The sequence below is a fragment of the Patiria miniata genome, unplaced genomic scaffold (assembly GCF_015706575.1).
Source record: "Patiria miniata isolate m_02_andy unplaced genomic scaffold, ASM1570657v1 HiC_scaffold_2, whole genome shotgun sequence".
Taxonomy (NCBI): Eukaryota; Metazoa; Echinodermata; class Asteroidea; order Valvatida; family Asterinidae; genus Patiria; species Patiria miniata.
Genome location: NW_024037058.1, coordinates 8561514 through 8581265, shown reverse-complemented (window position 1 = coordinate 8581265; position 19752 = coordinate 8561514). Strand labels below are relative to the sequence as shown.

At 39.7% G+C, this 19752-nt stretch overlaps 1 long non-coding RNA gene across 1 annotated transcript; it reads right to left on the bottom strand.

The window, feature by feature from the left end:
- Nucleotides 1–4227: 4227 nt before the first annotated feature.
- Nucleotides 4228–13269, bottom strand: LOC119726602. Its single transcript, XR_005270840.1, has 3 exons — nt 13238–13269; nt 12587–12610; nt 4228–4254 (listed from the first exon to the last, which is right to left on the bottom strand). It is a non-coding gene; the product is annotated as an uncharacterized LOC119726602 (long non-coding RNA).
- Between the last annotated feature and the right edge of the window lie 6483 nt (nt 13270–19752).

Genomic DNA, 19752 nt, shown 5'->3' with positions numbered 1-19752 from the left:
TCCGCCCTTGGCATGAACAACATTGTTTCTCGTGAAACTGGTACACTAAATTTGGTGTCCCCATTACACGTGAAATCACAATCTGTTTTGTTATAAATATCTTGAAGATTACACTTACAAAAAATGCTTGAAATCCATTTATTTGATAAAGTAATTGGTATGATTAAATACTAAAATAAATTTAGACACTTTGAATGCTATCCGTTATATAAAAGTTGCTGGTTTCACGTGTAATGGGGACACCAACCTCTAAATATGGAAATAGTCACTATTTTGTGCAATACATCCATCTGAAAACGTCCTATTATGGAAAATAATGAGTGTAGTTTATTAGCTTATGAAATGTATTGAATTTCAAACACAGCCAACAGATATATGGCACAAAAAGATGTTACGTCAAAATGTAACATTTCTGATGATGTGAATCAGTAGTGTATCCAGCTTTTGATGTTGGGGGCCAATCGCACATCCGCGCCGAAATGAAGACTTTTTTCTCAGGACACTTGGCCTCCATAAAATTAAAAGGGGGGGGGGGGGGCTGGGGGGGGGGGGGGGCTGTACCCATCGCTCAAATGGGGATGCTCTTTAAAAACTTACCATTATACTGCAAATGATATATGCCCATTTTCACGTTGCATTGTAATGGTTATTGAGCGGGTTATCTTTTTTGGAATTGATGTCAGAAATCTCTAACCATTTATTGAAATAACTGCTGAAAATATTTGGGGGGGGGCAAGGTACTCCCTCTGCGCCCCCCCCCCCCCTTCTGATTACGCCACTGATGTGAATACACCATAAACTAATACAAAAAAATTGCATAAAAACATCAGACAAGGCACACTTTGCATCAGTAAATAACAGGTTGAATTGTATTTTTATTCAGATTTTAATTCTCTGAAAAGTGACCACTAAAAAAAGAACAATGAGAACCATAGAAACAAAAAGGGAAGCCCTCATATTTTCTGATGTTATATTTTGCAATTACTTATTATGCAAAGAAAAATAATCACTTTCGACATTTGCATTGCATCTTTGGGTATGGATGACAAACCAAGCAATTTGTACAGAAGTACGAACCACCTTATAGTCGATCTTTAAGAGAAAGAATCATGCCAGAACTGTCCAATGACATCCAGGCCACTCTTGGTTTGCACTGATTAATTCTGATTTACATTGTCCATCAAACAATATTATGTTTTAGACTTAAGTACCAGTGAAATCTAGGGCCAACTTGCTTGGGGTCTGCATTGAAATACTTTCAACAGTAATAACATAAAGTTCAAGTGAAATCTTAAATAAACTTCAAACATTATGCATGATGCTTAAACTTGAAGGATATAAATGCCTAGACTCAAGTCTTCAAATTGAGTTGTTAATACTACAAAACATAAGTAGCATAGTAAACCTAACCCAAAACTAATTCAAGTAAAAATTAAACAAAACTTTAAATGGTATTCATTATATTTAGACCTCAGGAATCAGATTCCTCTGACTGTCTTTAAATTCATTTAAAATAAATAATTATATATTTATAATAAATCCAGTTTTGAACGCAAATGCAATATGGCACGAAAGTACATGCCAAAGTCTTTTTGTATCAACAAAAGTTAAAGACCCTTGCAGAATTGGAGGTCATTCCCCTGCATGGCAACCCTTAACTATCTTAACCACTAACCAGCAAAGACCTATGAAAATGCTGCAAGGACTGGAAAAATTACATGCTTTTGGGAAATTTGTATGATATATTTTTGATAGTGTAATATTTACCCAATAATGGAAAAATTCAAGGCAAATTCAAAACAAAGAAGACAAATAGGAGAAAAAATAAGGTTATTTCCCTGCATGGCAACCATTAACTCTCTTAACCACTAACAGCAAAGACCTATCAAAAAGCTGCAAGGTGCTTGAAAAATTACATGGGAACTTGTGCGATATTTTTTCAAAGCTGGATTGCCACAAAAACATTTTTTGACGGCGTAATATTTTCAAAATAATGGAAAGCAAAAAATTAAAGTCAAAGGTGCCAAAAAGGAGAAGAAATCAAAAGTTTTAAAATCTACTTTTGGAGCTTAGGTTACAAAAACTAATGTAAATATTTAATAAAAAATAATAATAATAATAATATCTAATTCTTGTATAGCGCAAAATCCGTCAAAATTGACGCTCAAGGCGCTTCACAGAAATAAAAATGAACAGGTTAAAATTTAAGAATAAACTAAAACTTATACAAGACAAAACCTTTAAAATAACTATAAAATAATATGGTTGATAAAAGACAGCCAAACTGTCAAGATAGGCAATAAGAATAAGACAAACAGGCAATTAAAAATTGACGCACAAGGCGCTTTACATAAATACGGATATACCAGTTAAATTTTAAAATACAAGATGTGTACAAATTAAAATTGTCTTAAACAGGCAGATATAAACGGACAGACACAGAACATCAATCAAGTAAACAGAGAGATGACCATGACAGAGAGAATTAACAGCACGACAGCCATAACGTATATCAAAAAAAAAAAAAAAAAAATTAAAAAAAAGTGACGTTCAAGGCGCTTCATTACAGAACTACAAATAACCAGTTACAATTAAATTGAAGTCTTAAAAATAATTTAAAATTTGCAAATACAAGTCGGTGAACAAGTTTTGTCTAATATAGGAATATAAATAAATGGACAGACATACAAGACTTACATCTACACAACAGAGTGGGAAACATACACTAGACGAACAGATGAACGGACTAACAGTAGACAAGACACACTGGTTGATAAAAGACAAACTGTCAAAAACACACAATTAAGCTCAAGACAAACGCTGGACAGGCAGATGAACTAACACACAACACACACGGCACAAAATGTAAATAGCACGACGGTCACGACAGAGAGACGTAAACAACAGACTAAGAGACACACACAACAGACAGACAAGACAAACGAACGGACTGACAGTCTAAAATCAGCCTCTCCCATTCATAGGAATTGTAAAAAAGAACCATAAATAAGTATTTTTCATCAAACGTTCTACTAAAAGAAAAAGTGATTTTAAAATCTTCACGTTTCATAGGAATTGTAAAATTAAAATCAACTTAAAACGTGGATGCAAATGATTAGTCTGATACAAAGATAAGCCAGATACAAGGGCCCCTAAGTCTTAAAGTTACATTAACCATAACAGCCCATAACCAATCAAACTCCAACAGTAGGTTAGTGTTTAAATCTGTTGGGATAGGTACAGTTCCCCTAAACTGATGGTCTTTTACACTGGGGTTGGCATACCTCCAGAAACTAAGTCCAACAGTGTGTGTGTACAATTTCCCATGTGGGTGTTGGAATTTGCCTGAATGGGTATGGCTCCTAGTAAATTAGGCTGGGGAGTTAAACGCCACCTTAAGGGAAATATTGCTTTAGGAAAACAAATTTATTTTAAGCAATAATTGCTTGATCTTAAAAATGGACAAAAGTCTGAAATAGATTCCAAGTTGGCCCTGGACATTGCAGAGCAGTTAATATAAAGATGTCAAGATTATTTCTTTATTTCTAAAATAAAAAAAATGATCTTTATCAATTAACTTTTTTTATATTCTATGCATTTGTGAGGTGACAGTTAAGTGGGAACAAATACATAAATAGCATTGATTATTTGTCATCCATAGCCAGGATGCAATGTGAATTAATGTCAATTAGGTTTAATCCTGGGATTTATGTATCTCAAGTTGTAATGGTATTGAAATAAAAAAGAACACAGAAATTTTTTTGACTGAGATCGTAAAGAGGAAATTGAACTTGTACACATGTATTTCGCATTTGAGACCTCAAATTAAGATTTCGCTAAATGTGTGGCTTTTACTCGAAATTTGCCGATAAAGGTTTACACATGCCAGCTCTATAATTAGAATTCCTAATTAAGTAAAAACCTAAGGGGCAATTCTGTGAATTCTGACGTGCATGTCAGACATTCTAGCTGCTGTTAGGAAAATTTAATAGGTTACATCACTAATAATGTGATGTCTAAGCTAATGAGTAGAAAACAATAACAGAAAAGGTACAACCACCTTAAAGCCCGAGTCCATCATTTGCAGCTATCCAAAAAAGTAACTGGCGTAATTATTGTTGAAAAACATACTGGTTGAAAGATAGTAAGGGGACTAAACTCCCTGTGAAATTATACTTTCTGGCAAGCTCTCATTTTGAAGAAATCAACGAAAGAAGGCATTGCCAACGGTGCTTCTTAATTAACTGAGCCCTCCTGTGGATAAAAAGAAAAAGAAAACAAAAACATACAAAAAAGTGAGGAAAAAAGTGTCAGGAACCAATTTTTATGGAACAACTTGTGCATGAGGCAAACATTAGTTGGGAACCACTGTCAAGCAGTATATTTATCACACAAATTTTGGCTGGCAACCTATTTTTATTGACGTTGCATATAATTCCTGTGCCTAGAAAGTTTCTGTCTCTAACAGCTCAATGAAATCAGTCACTAGCAAACAATATGTTCAACAGGAAGAAAGGGTCACATGATTTTGCACATAATATCAAAAATGAAGACCCTCGATAATTCTATCATATCCCGCAAAACTCATGTTCAGGTCTTTCACAGTTGATTTCATATTGATTTTTAAAGATCAAATCTATTAATCTGTAACTAGATGTCAGGTAACCCATTATGACGTCATCATGACGTCACTTCAATTTTCATCTATAACACATCCCGGTCTAGGTACATACCAACTTTAAACCCAATCGGACCAGTGGTTCTGTAGATATTGGCCTTCAAAATATGCACATTTACAATGACGTCACATGTCACGCAATGACGTCATCGTGACGTCACTTACATATTCATCTATAACACATTCCGGTTTAGGTACATACAAAGTTTCAACCCAATCAGACCTGTAGTTCTGTAGAAATTGGCCTTGAAAAGATGCAAATTTAATATAACGTCACATGTCACATGATGACCTCATTGTGACATCCCTTAAATTTTCATCTACAACACATCCCAGTTTAGGTGCATACCAAGTTTCAACCCAATCAGACCTGTAGTTCTGCAGATATTGGCCTTCAAAATATGCAACTTTAATATAACATCACATGTCACGTGATGACGTCATCGTGACGTCACTTAAATTTTCATCTGTAACACATCCCAATCTAAGTACATATCAACTTTCATCCCAATCGGACCTGCAGTTCTGGAGATATAGCCCAATCTGTGAGACCTAGCCGAATTCTGCTAGAAAATGGTCACGACAGAAAAATTGCGACGTCAAGCGACTCATGATGACGTCACGATGTTGTCTATGTTCGGCACACAACTTCAGATGCTGGTCTAAGTGTGTGCCAAGTATGAAGTCAATTAGATTTATTTTAGTGCCCAAAGTGCCGGTAACCAAAAAACGTGTACAAATGCTATGGGCAAAATGACCGAAAAAGAAAAAAAAACTACATTTATGTTTGTGGACAAACACAGGGCTGTTTCAGTAACTTTTGTGACATGTGACATGTAAAGTTTCAAGTAATATGTTCCATCAAGAAAGGATGCGTAGTTCTGTTTATAATAAATGGTGGCATATACATAATATGTGATTACATTCTCATAGGGCTTTGAATTATGACATCACATGCAACGTGATGACATCATGATGACGTACACATCAAGTTTCATCTATAACTATAATGTTATGGAAAAGAACAATAGCTAGAGCATACATCTTTAAAAGCAAGTTCACATCTTTCACCAATTTTAAATTACAAGGCACTTCCGGTTTCAACCAGAAGAAAGGGTCAAATGATTTTTCACATAATATAAAAAATGAAGACCCTCGATAATTGTATCAATTCCCACAAAAGTCATGTTCAGGTCTCTCACGGTTGATTTTATATTGATTTTTAATGATTGAATATCTTAACGAGACGTCACGTGACCCATGATGATGGCATCATGATGTCACTTCAATTGTCTTAGTTCAAAAAACCTTCCTTAGGGATCAGACGTCAAAGTCATGATCGGCACCAACATTTTCCGTCTGGAATGGACAATGATTTGATGCCTGGAACAAAGATGTCCGGAGGTAAAGAGGACTCCGACAGTCTTAGTTAAAAAACAAAAATCCTCCCGTAGGAATCGGATGGGCACACTCGGTTCCCACCAGATGTCGTCCATCTCTATTATACAGAAAACAGTTCTTTACTTCATGTATATCAAGAAGTAACAACTGTTTACAAAAAAGGCAACTGTAGGGACAAATGAAACAGATGTGAAATTGTTCACTGGTTTCACAGAACTAAAGATCTCTATAACACTTTTGGATAAGAAAGGTGTTGAAGAGGTCCTGCAATTCAAGGGTGTTTAATAAAACATCCCCTTTAATAAGTTAACTGACATGGAGGTTCGACTGACTAACATAAAGTAATCTACTGTCGTGTTAGAAGTCCCTCAAGTGCAGGCTGTAAAAGCTGTAGCTTGTTTTAGAAAGGTCTGATGTGCTAAGGGATTGCATTACAGCATCCAGCACATCAGGAGAAATTCCTGCGGAGCAGGGTGAAGGAAACCAAAGCTGTGCTGGAACAGAATATTGTTCTCCTCGGAAGAACATTTGTACCTCCAACCGGTGAACCAAGGGAATGGTTGTAGCCCTGGGAAACCAATCAATGGGACCAACATGGGGTAAAGAAGAGGACCTTGTCATCCTTCTACTCCAGTTGATTAAGTACCCAAGGGATAAGAGGAAGATGACAGGAAGGTGTATACAAGTAGCCTGTCGGTCTTCATCACCATCGTATTCGTGTGCCATGTGCAGGGGTCAGGAACCCTCGGGCATTAGCCTGGACATCTGTGACTAGTTCATGAAACAAGTCAGATTGACATGAGGACCGTCGAAAGCAAGATCAAGCTATGAGGAAAAAACCCCAATGGGGTATTTCTCAAGTGAGTGTACACAGTTGTGCAGGCTGCCTGCCCACCAGGTCGTCGATGTAAACCACAACCGTGTCAAAGTCACATCGAACCAGGATCATCTGGCACATCACCGAATATAGAAAGTAACGTCGCAGTTTCTCCGAGACTGCCAGCATCTCAAGTATGTTAATGGAACTTGAACGATGCTCACACAGGGCCTCACCAATCCGCCACTAGATGCGGGTGGTGGTTAGTAAACCGGCAGGGTACAATGTCTGCCATGACAGTTAGTGAAGGCTGGGATCTGTGAGAGGCCCACCCTTGTGAGGTTGGCAACGTCGAACCACAGGAGGCGCTGCACAAGTCAGGTCATGGCCTGCACTGAATGCAGTGAAGACTGGGCCGATACAAGAAAATAGGTGAATGCCACCAATCTTTGTTTTCACGGCGCAGTCAAATCGCTTTTACTATCTGAGCAGAGGCCAGGAGTGAGGCGGAAAAAAGGCTGGATGGAGCCACCATGAAGTTGCAGCGAGAATCTTTGTTTGAAAACCGCGAAATTCTCAGTGCTCTGGCCTGAAAATGAGTTGCAGTTGTGTACCCTTCAGGCCAGGGCTCGTTCCCCATGCTGATGTGTTAAACAGTCGACTAAATCTCATCAACATCTTCCCAAGGGAAATACAAGACAGGCGCAACACTGTGCCGGCCCGATGGTATTGATGTCAGCCTCAAAGTCTCTCTGACGAGCTCCTACGAGACAGATGGGTGGAGGAAGTCATCAAAACAACTGAAACCTATCGAAATTGTTGTTACCAGTGAAGGCCTTATCCTATGTGGAATGGCGTACAAAAAATGTTGCTAGCACGGCCACACAAAATCATCTGGGAAAAAAATTCAAGAGGTTTGCAGTTGAGAAAACAAACAACAGTTTGTTCTCCACCTGTGCTGGCCTGACCATGGGGTTGATGGCTTTCTGAGATTGACCATTTGAGTGCATGTAGTCGACATCGACCAATATGGATGTTAATTAACATCGATATCCACTGCAAAAGAAAAGATCTTTGTCCGTCAAAACTTAAAAGGTGGGACTCGAATCTTTGGCGGGCGCCCTATTTTTTGACGGGAGAAACAGTTCATCAAGCATGTAACCCCGGCAGGCCAAGATTGCTAGGGTCTGCACTCTTGTAAAATAGTATTGAGTGCAGAGTGCAGACCGTGAAATTGACAGTGAAAATAGCGGTCAACACGTCCACTAAGACTGTCGAGTCAAGATTAAAGCATTAAACCTAATGTACTTCATGAGGATAAAGACGAAGGCTGAACGCGTATTGCCGAACCCACTTTAATTCTACTGCAAAGTGTATTCAAACTTCTGCAAGTATTATTTACGAAGGGCCACTTGAATAATGAGGTCCCTCTTCTGCTGGTAGCTTGTGCTTAGCTGCATTGAAGAGGGAAGATGTGACAAAAAATACCGAATTTCACTAACGGAAAATGGTATTGATCACATAATTGCTTGAAGAGCAGCAGGCAGTTTGAATACAGCCACAATCTTTCGAATGTGGTCCACAACATGCCTGAACAACACCCAGTTGCTGAGGTTATGCTCAGGCTGGGTTTCATTGTAAAGAGCAGCTGCCATCCTTATGCAAGAGTCGAATAGACCCCGTAAACGAGAACCGTAAAACATATCTGGAAGGACGAGTTGCACACGGCCACAGTCAGTTGTTGAACAACTCCCTCGGAGACAATGGACAGTGTACATACACAAGTAATGCACACATGTACAATGTACATGTACATGAAAAATGTAGCGATCTCAGTACAGCAAGAAACACTGCCGCACGGCTAAGCACTGCGCGACGTGTCCCTTTGTCCTTGAGTCACCCAACCGTGATTAATGTAGAGGGCTACAGAGTTCACGGCTCGCAACTAAACTCAGACGGACCATTTCATTAACGTGCCCGCCAGGTAATACATGTATTAATGTATATGACCGATAATGAAGCCGAGAACAATTGCAAGGCTTGTAAAGAGTGGGCCGAAAATCCGAGTCCTCATCCCGGTAGCGTATGCCGCGGTGGGATCGGTGCAATAAACTTGCCCAGATTAGAAAAAATAATGAAGCCGTTCCCGCCTGAGAAATATGGACACCATTTTGTCCGTTAATTGTCGATGTGTTTCACACTTGATCCAACGGAGGTATGGGGAACACCTTGTCATTGTTAGATGTGGAGCCTGTCCTGCGCTTGATTTGAAAAATTTGTGATTAGGCTGAGGGGGCTCATCGTAGGAGGGTAATTTAAGTACCCGTGTAATGTCCCTATGCAGCAAACGGAGTTCCGTTTCCGCGATGGACAGACGTTGTAACCGGTCTGATTCTTCGTCATCATCGGATGAATCAGCCGAATGCTAAGGCCAAGTTGACCCCAGTGACTGAGAGCCGTCTGGAGGGGCTATAGAACAGAACCACGCGGTGGTGGCTGGGCAACACCCTCAGAAATAATAGACATACTAATATTATGCAGATGGGTGAAGACTAAACACAAGCGGGGATCCTCGGCCACGGCTAACTGTGTGCGGTAGGTCCCGTTGTCTCTGGACCAAGCGACCGTGGCCCACAGCTGGTGAATGTGAAGTTTCGTTCGCCGTAGGCTGGGCTTCCGGTGTAGCACGCAACCGTGTGCAGTTTACATGAACATGAACATGTATGAACATGTGTTTTTTCATTTTTGTACATGTACATGTGTACCTCGTTGTGCTTGGGCCACGCAATCATGACCAATGAATGACGACTATAAAGCATTCACTGCAGATAAGGACTCCCGGAGCACGGCTAACTGTGTGCGGTATGTCCCTTTGGTCACGGGTCACACAACCGTGACCGGTGACCGGAGACTTAGAGGCGAGACCAACAACCGAGGGTTGTGGGGCGTGGCTCCCCACTCCAGGGGGGCCACCATTAGGGCCCGCCTGGCGTCCTGCAGACATAGCCGAGAGTGTAGGTAAAATCGACTGAAATGCCTGCAGGAAACAGACCTCGAGATCAAGTCCTCACGTCAGGAGCGTTTGCCCCGGTGGGACCGGTCAGAGGAAACGTCAGAATCTGAAGAAGAACGGCGTGATCGGCGATCAGCTTTCTTCTTCTTGTTCTTCTTCTTTGAAAAACGGCCCCAGGGTGTGTTTGACTACAAGTCAGAAGACACCTGGGGCACCGGGACCCCCGAGCAACGGAAAAAATTTGATGACGAGAGTGGTCCCTCACAGCGAGATAGAACGGGGGCCGTCGGTCTGGGATCCCCCAGGGTGACCAGCTCCGCATCACTCATAACGTACCCGGCCGACAGCACCTCAGCACCTGGACGGTCCGGTAGCCCGTGCAATAGCCCATCCCGGCAACCAGTGGTACTCGGCACTGTGTCGGGAGGGCATGGGTGACTAGAGCCAACTGAAGAGTGGCGGTTAGTCCCCTCGGAGTGCCCGTGATCTGGGGAGGCCGGGCCAGGCGATACAGTGGTGCTCGTACCCGAGCCATGTATGCTTGCCCTGACGGCCCTTTTAGGCTTTGCTCCGGCACAGGAGATATGTTTTGGAGGAACCTTGCCGGAGCGTGCCCATTGTTTGGGTGTTCTGCTTGAATTGACCGGAGAAGGAGACCGAGGTCCCCTTAACTGGTCAGCGGAACTGCCAACGCCCCCAGCCGGCAGTGGCTGAGGGTGCTGGACGAGGGACTGCTGCCGCGGTAATGACGTGGCGTTAACGGCAGAGTCCCCCCGAGAACTCGGTCCGTCCCGTGGGAGAGGAATTCCCCCCGGTTTGTGACAGATCGGTTCTCCCCAAACGCTTCATAATAATCAAATAATTACAACCAAGAAGATGATGAGAGCTCTACAAACTGTTGTTTTATTAACTCTTTTATTATAAACTGCTCTTAAGCGAAAAAGGGGAGTAAATTGACCAGGAAAACAGGAGCTATTTTACACACGTCCTACCCGACTTGCCGCTAAGAGAAAAGAGGACGCTCACGAGGCACGCATGCCACGGGGTATTATGGGTAGGGCGCCAGAGGGCGCTATTGTATATAACTCTTAGCGGAAAATACCTGCGGAGAATATGCATAAGTAGTATTACTCTACAGGTAAGTAGAGTGAAGTAGACCTGGAGATATAGCCCAATCTGTCAGATCTGGCCGAATTCTGCTAGAAAATGGTCACAACAGAAAAATTGCATAATGTGACTTCATTCGACTCACGATGATGTCAATGTTCGGCACACAACTTCAGGTGCTGGTCTAAGTGTGTGCGGAGTATAAAAGTAATCGGAATGAAGAAAAAAACGTGTACAAATGCTATGGGCAAAATGACTGAAAAAAAAGAAAGAAGAAAAAAAGAAAACTTAAAAATCTTAACAAAAACAAAGGCTGTTTCAGTTAAATGCCAAAACAGCCAAATATTAAAGAATCCTGAACAAACATCCGCACCAAGGAATAGAACATCTTTTTGGCCATTTTCTGACAGATGCATAGGTCATTTTGTAATCTTTGCACCAGTGCATCAAATGTGTCAAATGTGCCCTCGGGAATTTGAGAACCTACTGTCCTCTATTGTTCAACGTCTCCTATTGAAATCAGAAACAAACTCATATACACACAGAAGGAATATGCTATCGCAATATCCCCCTCTGGATTACAGCCAGGGATATAATAAAAATGACCCTCAAAGGTTTAGCGGGTATCACATCAAATTATTTTATACACAAATTGTTTTTAAAAAATTTGAATTATTCTTTAGTCGATATATATTAAGGAGGATTAATTAATCAAATTCTGTTTTGCCCTTCACCGATGTGTAAACAATGTATATAAACACTTAGTGTGTTACCTCCCAAGTGAAAGTTGGGGGGAAAAAATTAGATTCAAACCAGTCAACTGATCCCATATGCTCGATGGTTGAGTGGTAAGACGTCTGCACTAGAAAGCAACTCGCTCGGGAGGTGAGTATACAGTCATTATACGTTGGTGAAGGGCAAACCTCATTTGATTTACATCACCCCCACGCAAAATTCCATCTTATGAAGGGTTATAATTACATAATTATATTATATTTTTGATTGAAATATTATTTATTATAATTTTTTGAGCGGGCAATATCAGGGTTATCTAGGTAAAAATGCCCAGTAGCATTCTTGACATGGAAGTCTATTTCAGCTTCATTTTATCTTAAAAAACCTCAATATCAAAACCTTCTGCCTGAAGCCCTGCATGTATGTTTTTGTATGAGTAAGTAGTTATTAGGGTTCTACCAAATAACACAAAGTTAGGTGGTATAAAGTTAGGTGGTATAAACTGATGTAACAAACTTTAATTACAAGGAATCTGGCCTTTGTTAGGGAATGCCCCAGAAATCATTCATTATTTATACTACCTAAACCCCACTGTTTTTTTTGGTAAGAAATTGAAGAGTGGGTCAAAGTAAAACAAAAATTTGCTTTCTTCATTCGGGATCAAGCCCAAAAAAAAGGATTGGTTATAAATTAGAACCACAGAATTAAAACGGGATGCCTTAATAGGCCTTATTGGCATATACCCGCTACCCTTGCATCACTTACACCCCTGCACCGAACAGTATATTCAGTAAATCTGAACAGCAAAAAGAAAGCATTCAAAGTCTCCACTTACCACTTCCTCAACAGCCTCCTCTGGCTGAAAGAAAATAACAAAATGAGAAATATAGATATTTAACTAGAGGTTCGTGTTTGTTGAGCTACAAATGCAGAGTGGTCGGGCGAACAGCCTTTTCATTATGCACTGCTTATACAGTTCATGGAATATGATTCAACTTGAAAATTCCCACCACAAAAACCCCAAAAACGCTGCCTTATACATGTGTCAACGACACTCTTGTTGGTTTTAAATGTTGCTAACCTAACCTTGGTAAGAACTATTGACAGTTTCAAGTATAGTTGGTAAGCATGCACATTTCTTAAACACTCATGAAGGCCTACCGGTACACAATGTAATGTACATATGTGTACACACCATTTGTTTATGGTATAAATCAAGGATTCACCCACTGCGTATTTTGAGTGATCCAAACTTATTAGGGTTGGGGATTAGTCTGTGAGACCATCGCAAGTCTTTGAACGTATTTAAAGTCCGACACCTGATGCTCACGCGCGAAGACACTGTGGTGTGCCTTTGTGCACATTCAGGATTTTAAAGTTGTGCGTACTTTGCTCGCGAATTACATGTACAGTACGTACACGTTAAATATATATCAACTAAAGAATAATAAAAAAATAAAATACTTATTTTACTTATTTCACTTACCACTTCTTCCTCCGCTGCCTCCTCCTCCAGCTGAAAGTAAATAACAAAATGAGAAATATAGATATTTAACTAGAGGTTCGTGTTTGTTGAGCAACAAACGCAGAGTGGTCGGGCGAACAGCCTTTTCATTATGCACTGCCCAGTTAAAGGAATATGTTTATGTAGTTCTAACAAAGGATCACGAAATTAAATCCCATCCAGTACAATCAATTATTTTGTTACAAAAATGAATCTTTAACGGTGTGATCAACTTCAGTAAACATTCTATGTGCGCAAAAAGTTATTTCTGGTTTGAAAACGTCATCAGTCAAAAACGGTCAGTCAATACTGATTAAATTCAGAGGGGATAATTTTCATAGTGAAGTTAAAATAACTATGAAAATATGACTTGTTTCAGAGACTTATTGTCGTGGAAGTTAAAGTTCTACAGCAGCTGAGGGACATGTTCAGTGCAGTCGATGAAACCCCTCTCAGAGATATGAATAGATGAACCCAGGGCCAGGGACATGCTGAATGGCATATGGACTCTTTTTGCTAGCCTATGTAGCATTTTTTTCCCTTGCAATTCAAAAATGAGAAAGATATCAAATAACACCACTGATTGACAACATGATGGATGCCTTGTCCAGATAAAAAGCCAATTGTAAAAGTATCCGTTCAGATTGTGTCTGTTAATCTTAGGGTTCTCATATTTACTTGGCCTTAAAAGAGGGTCAGTGGGTCAGTCGAAATCGCATAAGAGGCTACATAAATGAAACTGTTGAATATGATTGTTTTACAATGTAATTGTTCTGAATTAGCTTTTATTTCTATGATTTGTATATAAAAGGCACACATCTTTGGCATCTTCATCTGCACGTGATGATGCAGCTGGTAAATGTTTTCACTGTCAATTAATGCTGCCGCGATGAACACGTGATCAAAAAGATTTGTCCATTGAGTGTATCTGTATTGAGCACAATTTCCAACACGTTTGCTCATTTTGAGAAGTGGATGGATTGAGCTTTTGGATTTACATGTATAACCACCTCACTTTGTTTTTTGTTTTTGTTTTTTTTTAACTGAAAAGAATTGTGCATTAATTTGCTTGTAACTTCCCTTCCAAGGCGATGGCAAATAAATTGCTTTTACAGTTCATGGAATATGATTCAACTTGAAAATTCCTACCAACCCCCCCCCCCCCCCCCCAAAAAAACCCCTGCCCTATACATGTTTCAACAACATTCTTTTTAGTTTCAAATGTTGGTAACTTAACCTTGATAAGAACTATATACGTGTACATACCATTTGTTTATGGTGTAAATCAAGGATTCACCCACTGCGTATTTTGAGTGATCCAAAGTTATTAGGGTCGGGGATTAGTCTGGGAGACCATCGCAAGTCTTTGAACGTATTCAAAGTCCGAGTCCTGATGCTCATGCGCGAAGACACTGTGGCTTGTCTTTGTGCACATTCAGGATTAAAAACGTCGTGCACAGTGCGTACACGCAGTGTCCCATCCGAAGGGAGGGGCTCTCAGAAGTGGTAAAAGCGCGCCCTCTTTAGTTAACACATGGATCCCATACATTTGTAACTTGCATACTGACGCAAAGATATGGGAAAGTATTAGCGTGCAGCTCTTTATGAACAATCTGAACAGCAATTTCCGAGATAGTGTTTTTTTAATGGGTACCTGGTTCCTGTACTACCCGTATAAATGCACACCCCTATGCACTCTATCATTTGACACAAATATAGCTGAATAAAAGGTATGGGCTTACTACTGATGAAGTGCTGCATTTGGGCAAAAACCAGTCTTGTTGAGTCTTAGAACCATTTTAACTTAAATTAAAAGTACACTGAAATCACCAGAGAGGTGTTATTTTGTTTCTCCTTGAGAACGATTTATAGACTTTGAAAATTGTAAGGTCAGAAAATCAGTCTACATACATGTACATTACACTTGGGTGTAATGATTATAGCAATGTTACGTCGAGTTCAGATTATACACACCGAAGACAATCATGGAGCTCAGCCCACCAAACATTAAAGATGAATGCAGATAACTTGTTAACACTGTAAATTCAATCTGTGTGCTTAAATTTGCCCTTTCATCACAACCATTAGCATTGCTAGCACTATAAAAAAAACTAAAAGTTGCTGAATCTCCGAACCCACCATTTCGGTTTTGCTCGGTTCGGTTCGGTTTGGTTCGGAAGGCCATGTTTGGCTATTTTTAGTTCGGTTTGGCTGCACTATCAAAATCAAAAGTCAAATCAGTGAAATCGCAAGTCAATCACAATCCAGTCAAAAGTCAAATCACAAGTCACTTACAAGTCATTTGAAAGTCCAATCACAAGTCAATTTCGATTTAGCAAAAATCATATCACAACTCAATCACAAGTCAGTATAAAGTCAGTTTCATATGTATATTAATTTGATATTAGTATAATATCAACCATCTTACCTTCCTCCTCTTCCTCCGCCTCTCTTCTTCTTCCGTCTGCGGGAAAAAAAGTGAGTTTTTCTCTAATACACATTTCAAATCATAATAAAATTGGCCTAGACATTGTTGTGACGGGTTCATTGGTGATGTTGGTTAGTTGTGATTGATCAAATTGATATCTACAAACCAGATGGTGGTGTGATTTATTATAGGCGATAGGTACTTTTTATAATATCTCAAATCACAAGTCAAATGTCGTATCAAATGTCAGTCAAAGGTGCTATCACAAGGGAAATATTTCTCAGTTAAAAAATCAATGAAATCAATACATTGGTATTGCAGTAATCTTACCTCTCTTTCTTCCCCTCTCTCTCTCGTCCTCCTCTCTTCTTCCTCCTTCTGGGAAAAAAAGTGAATTCATGTAAATACAAAGGCCAAATGTTAAGTAACAGTCCAAACTAAGTGAAGTCACAAGTCAAATCTCAAGTCAATCAAAAGTCTGTCAAAATCTATTATAAAAAGTCAATCAAAAGTAGAATTACAGCTCAGATCAAAAGTAAGCCTTAAAAATCAAATCACAAGTCAGATGTCAAATCATAAGTCAGTCAGAAGTGATATCACAAGTGAAACACATTTTTAAAAATATCAGTGAAAGTAATACGTCAGATTTGGTTAATCGCACGTGGTCAATCACAAGACAATCACAGGTCAGTCAAATGTCAATTCAGAAGTCAATAGCAAGTCAGTCAAAAGTCAAATCAGAACTCATTCACAGTGTTGACTGATAGACAAACTTCCACCTTTTGTGTCAGGAAATAGTCAAATGTGCCAGCATAAGAACCAGCATTCTACATTTCTTCCCAAAACCATTGTAATATCCACTATATAATCGGCATTGCAATAATCTTACCGCTTGCCTCTTCTCTCTTTCTCTTTTTTCTTTCTGGAAAAAAGTGATTTCATGTAGAATGGGATGCCATATTATTTTGGTACTTATCACGTTTCTTGTTTGGAATAGGGATTGCCCACTAACCTTCCCAAATTGTCCTGTCTCAAGTTTGTGTTGTATACATTGTAACTCTTCCTTTTCAAATTGATTAGTCTAGGGGCTACACTTTGTTATATGGTTTGATTACTTTGATACGCGATAAGCCCCCCAAAATAGTTTCTGCTTCTGATTACATGGCATTAGAAAATAGGGTAGGTTAGGCCAAAAAAAAAGTCTCTGGTTTCTGGTATGCGCGCGCGTTGCCGTAGCCATGCGCGTCGACAAAATGAAAAAGTTTTTTTTTCAATAAAAGATATGTCTCAAGACCGCCAAACTCACTGGTTTGACTGGAATCCTGCTGCTGCACAATTTTAATGTGTTTTTAGATGGGGTTATGATCAAGAATAAGCTTTATGTGGCCTCTCTGGACTCCCATATACTTGCACTAAGTTTAGTCGGGCACCATTTGTAGTCATCAGCCTACATTTTGAAGCAAAAAAATCAGGTAAAAAAAAAAAAAGCCGCGTCGCCGCACCACTTTTTGGGCAAGCTCCATACCAGAAACCGGAGACTTATTTTTTTTGGCCTTAAGAAAGGGAAAGTTTTATTTGGCAAAACTTTTTTTGTGTACGATGATAAGGAGACGTCTGCATAAAATCAAGGGTAAAAGGCAGAAATGTATGGTTTTGGGTGAATCTTTCCCCTTTTTTCCATAAAAAAATTAAAGTAGGTGCTGTCAGAATAGGGTAGGTAGGGAAACTGGAAGCATAACTGCTTTTTTCCTTTTTTTTGTTTGGCCTTCTTAACCCTAAAAGGGGGGGGGGGCGGAATCCGCCCCCAACTCGACTTTTTCCGTGATAGCCTTTAAAAAAATGTTTTTTCACGACCCGAACTTTTATGACTTTTTAGCCTCGAGCTTTGCGCATCTTTTGACACCAAAAACATAAAAATCGGACCAGGGGATGTTGTGCAGTGAAAATTTTTCCCACGCTATGCGCCGGGAAAACTGAATTTTCCCATAATACGTCGTGTACACAGTCCGGAATTGCCATTCATACATATGAAGAACTAATTAGCCATAATTCCAAAACCCTTTGACCTTTGGTCATGAAATTTCTTGGGTATGTTCATGAAGAGTTGCTCCCTTTAGGGTTAAACCCGCCGCCGCAAGAGGGCCTTTCACGTCCAACCAATATCGACCAAGGACTTGTCAGTAGCAACATGTAGGACATTTCCAAAAATCTACCCCCCCCCCCCCCCACCGAAAAATGAGGGAAACTATTGCACAAAAATCTTGCTGCATCTTTTATAATACTGGAAGAAATTTAAGAGTTTGCTTCAGAACTACTACAAAATGTTTTGAATTGTGCGCTGCTTATATCAGGCTGAACAGGTGCGCACATTACACATCCAATAGGAATTGGCCTAGATGTTGTTCTGACGGGTTTGTGGGTGATATTGGTTGGTCTTGATAGTGCCCTTTTGTGGCGGCAGCTTATTGTGGTGGCGGGTTATTGCATATCAAACCATAATAACGTCTAGCCCCTACACTACAAATTGATATACAAATCCGATGGTGGTGTGATTTATTATAGGTGAGAAGTGGTTTTTATAATGATCTCAAATCACAAGTCAAATGTCACATCAAGTGTTAGTCAAAAGTGATGTCACAAGGGAAATATATTTCAGAACAACTGAAATATCAGTGCAAGTAATACGTCGGATGTGGTTAAATATCAGACTAACCCAAATGTTTGTCACACAGTGCTTCAATGGAAATTCCAAAATCACTCGGCAAACTTGTTTCTTTTGCTAATCTGTGGTTTGGAGGATTTTCTTCAAGGAAAGATATAACCTGAAGACCAGATTCTAACCTGCTTACCTCTGCTTCCTTTTCTTTTCTCTTTACCTGTAAGAAAATGGCCGAAAATATGTTTTATTCCATATGATACTTTAACCCCAACTCCCTATGATTTACTAGGAACCATACCCATTCTGGCAAATTCCAACACCATATGAGAAACTGCACACATTTATTTCTGACTTGTTTTGCCCTATTCACACTAAACAAATCTCGGGTTGACGCAGGGTTGACGCAGGTTTGAAAACATGCATCGTTTCACACTGAGATTCATTTCGCTCTAGACCAGGGTTGAAATTCTTGCCAGGGTTCTAAAGAGTAGAAACTGAGCATGATAATCTTGATTTGCACGAAACAAGAATGAAACGATGCGGGGTTGAACCTGGGGTTGAAAAATCAAAAACTCAACCTGGGGTGGCACTGGGTTCACCCAGGGTTGAGTGCAACCCGGGTTGAGAGGCTCTAGTGTCAAAAGGGCTGGAGGTGTGCCAACCCAATGTAAAAGACTGTCAATGTAGGGGTACTGTACCCATCCTGACAGATTTTAACAAAACATGCCATTGGGATATGTGGGTTGGGTTCTGCTAATAATGAATTTTTTCAGATTTGTTTTCTTATTACTGCAATTTGTATCGTTATGAATTACCAGGATGTAATGCTACTTACTTCCCTCCTCCTCCTACAATCCTCCTTTTTCTTCTTCCTCCTTACTTCATAGCTTTGCTTTTTGACATACATATCTTAGAAAAACATAAAACAATTGGTAAGTGAAACTGAGATGATCATTAAAATTTGTACCAGAATTATCATTTACATGACTGAACACTGCCAGTAACAGCAAGAAAATCCTGAGTCATGCAGTTCGCGTCAGAGTCACGAATCACCATAAGTGTGAGGTACATGTACTGCTGATACCTCACAGTGTAAATGTTTCCAATTTTTTTACTGCTTTTCTCTAATTTAATGAACTTTGTGAACTAATCTAATGAAATTCCACTGTCTGGAGAAGATAATCTGGTACTGAACATTAAGCTGGGGTACATGTTCCAATACATCGATTTCCCAAATAAATGTATTAAGCCAGCCACATGTGCTTTGTTTGTACATTAGTTAATAGAGACATCTCTTGCTCAGCAGAGGATCGTCTTTAAAATAATTGTATTGTTTTGGGAAAAAAAAGATTTGTGGTAGTCAGGCAGGTCATACAAGTCTATTTATAGCTCCCATTCGAACGGTCCAGC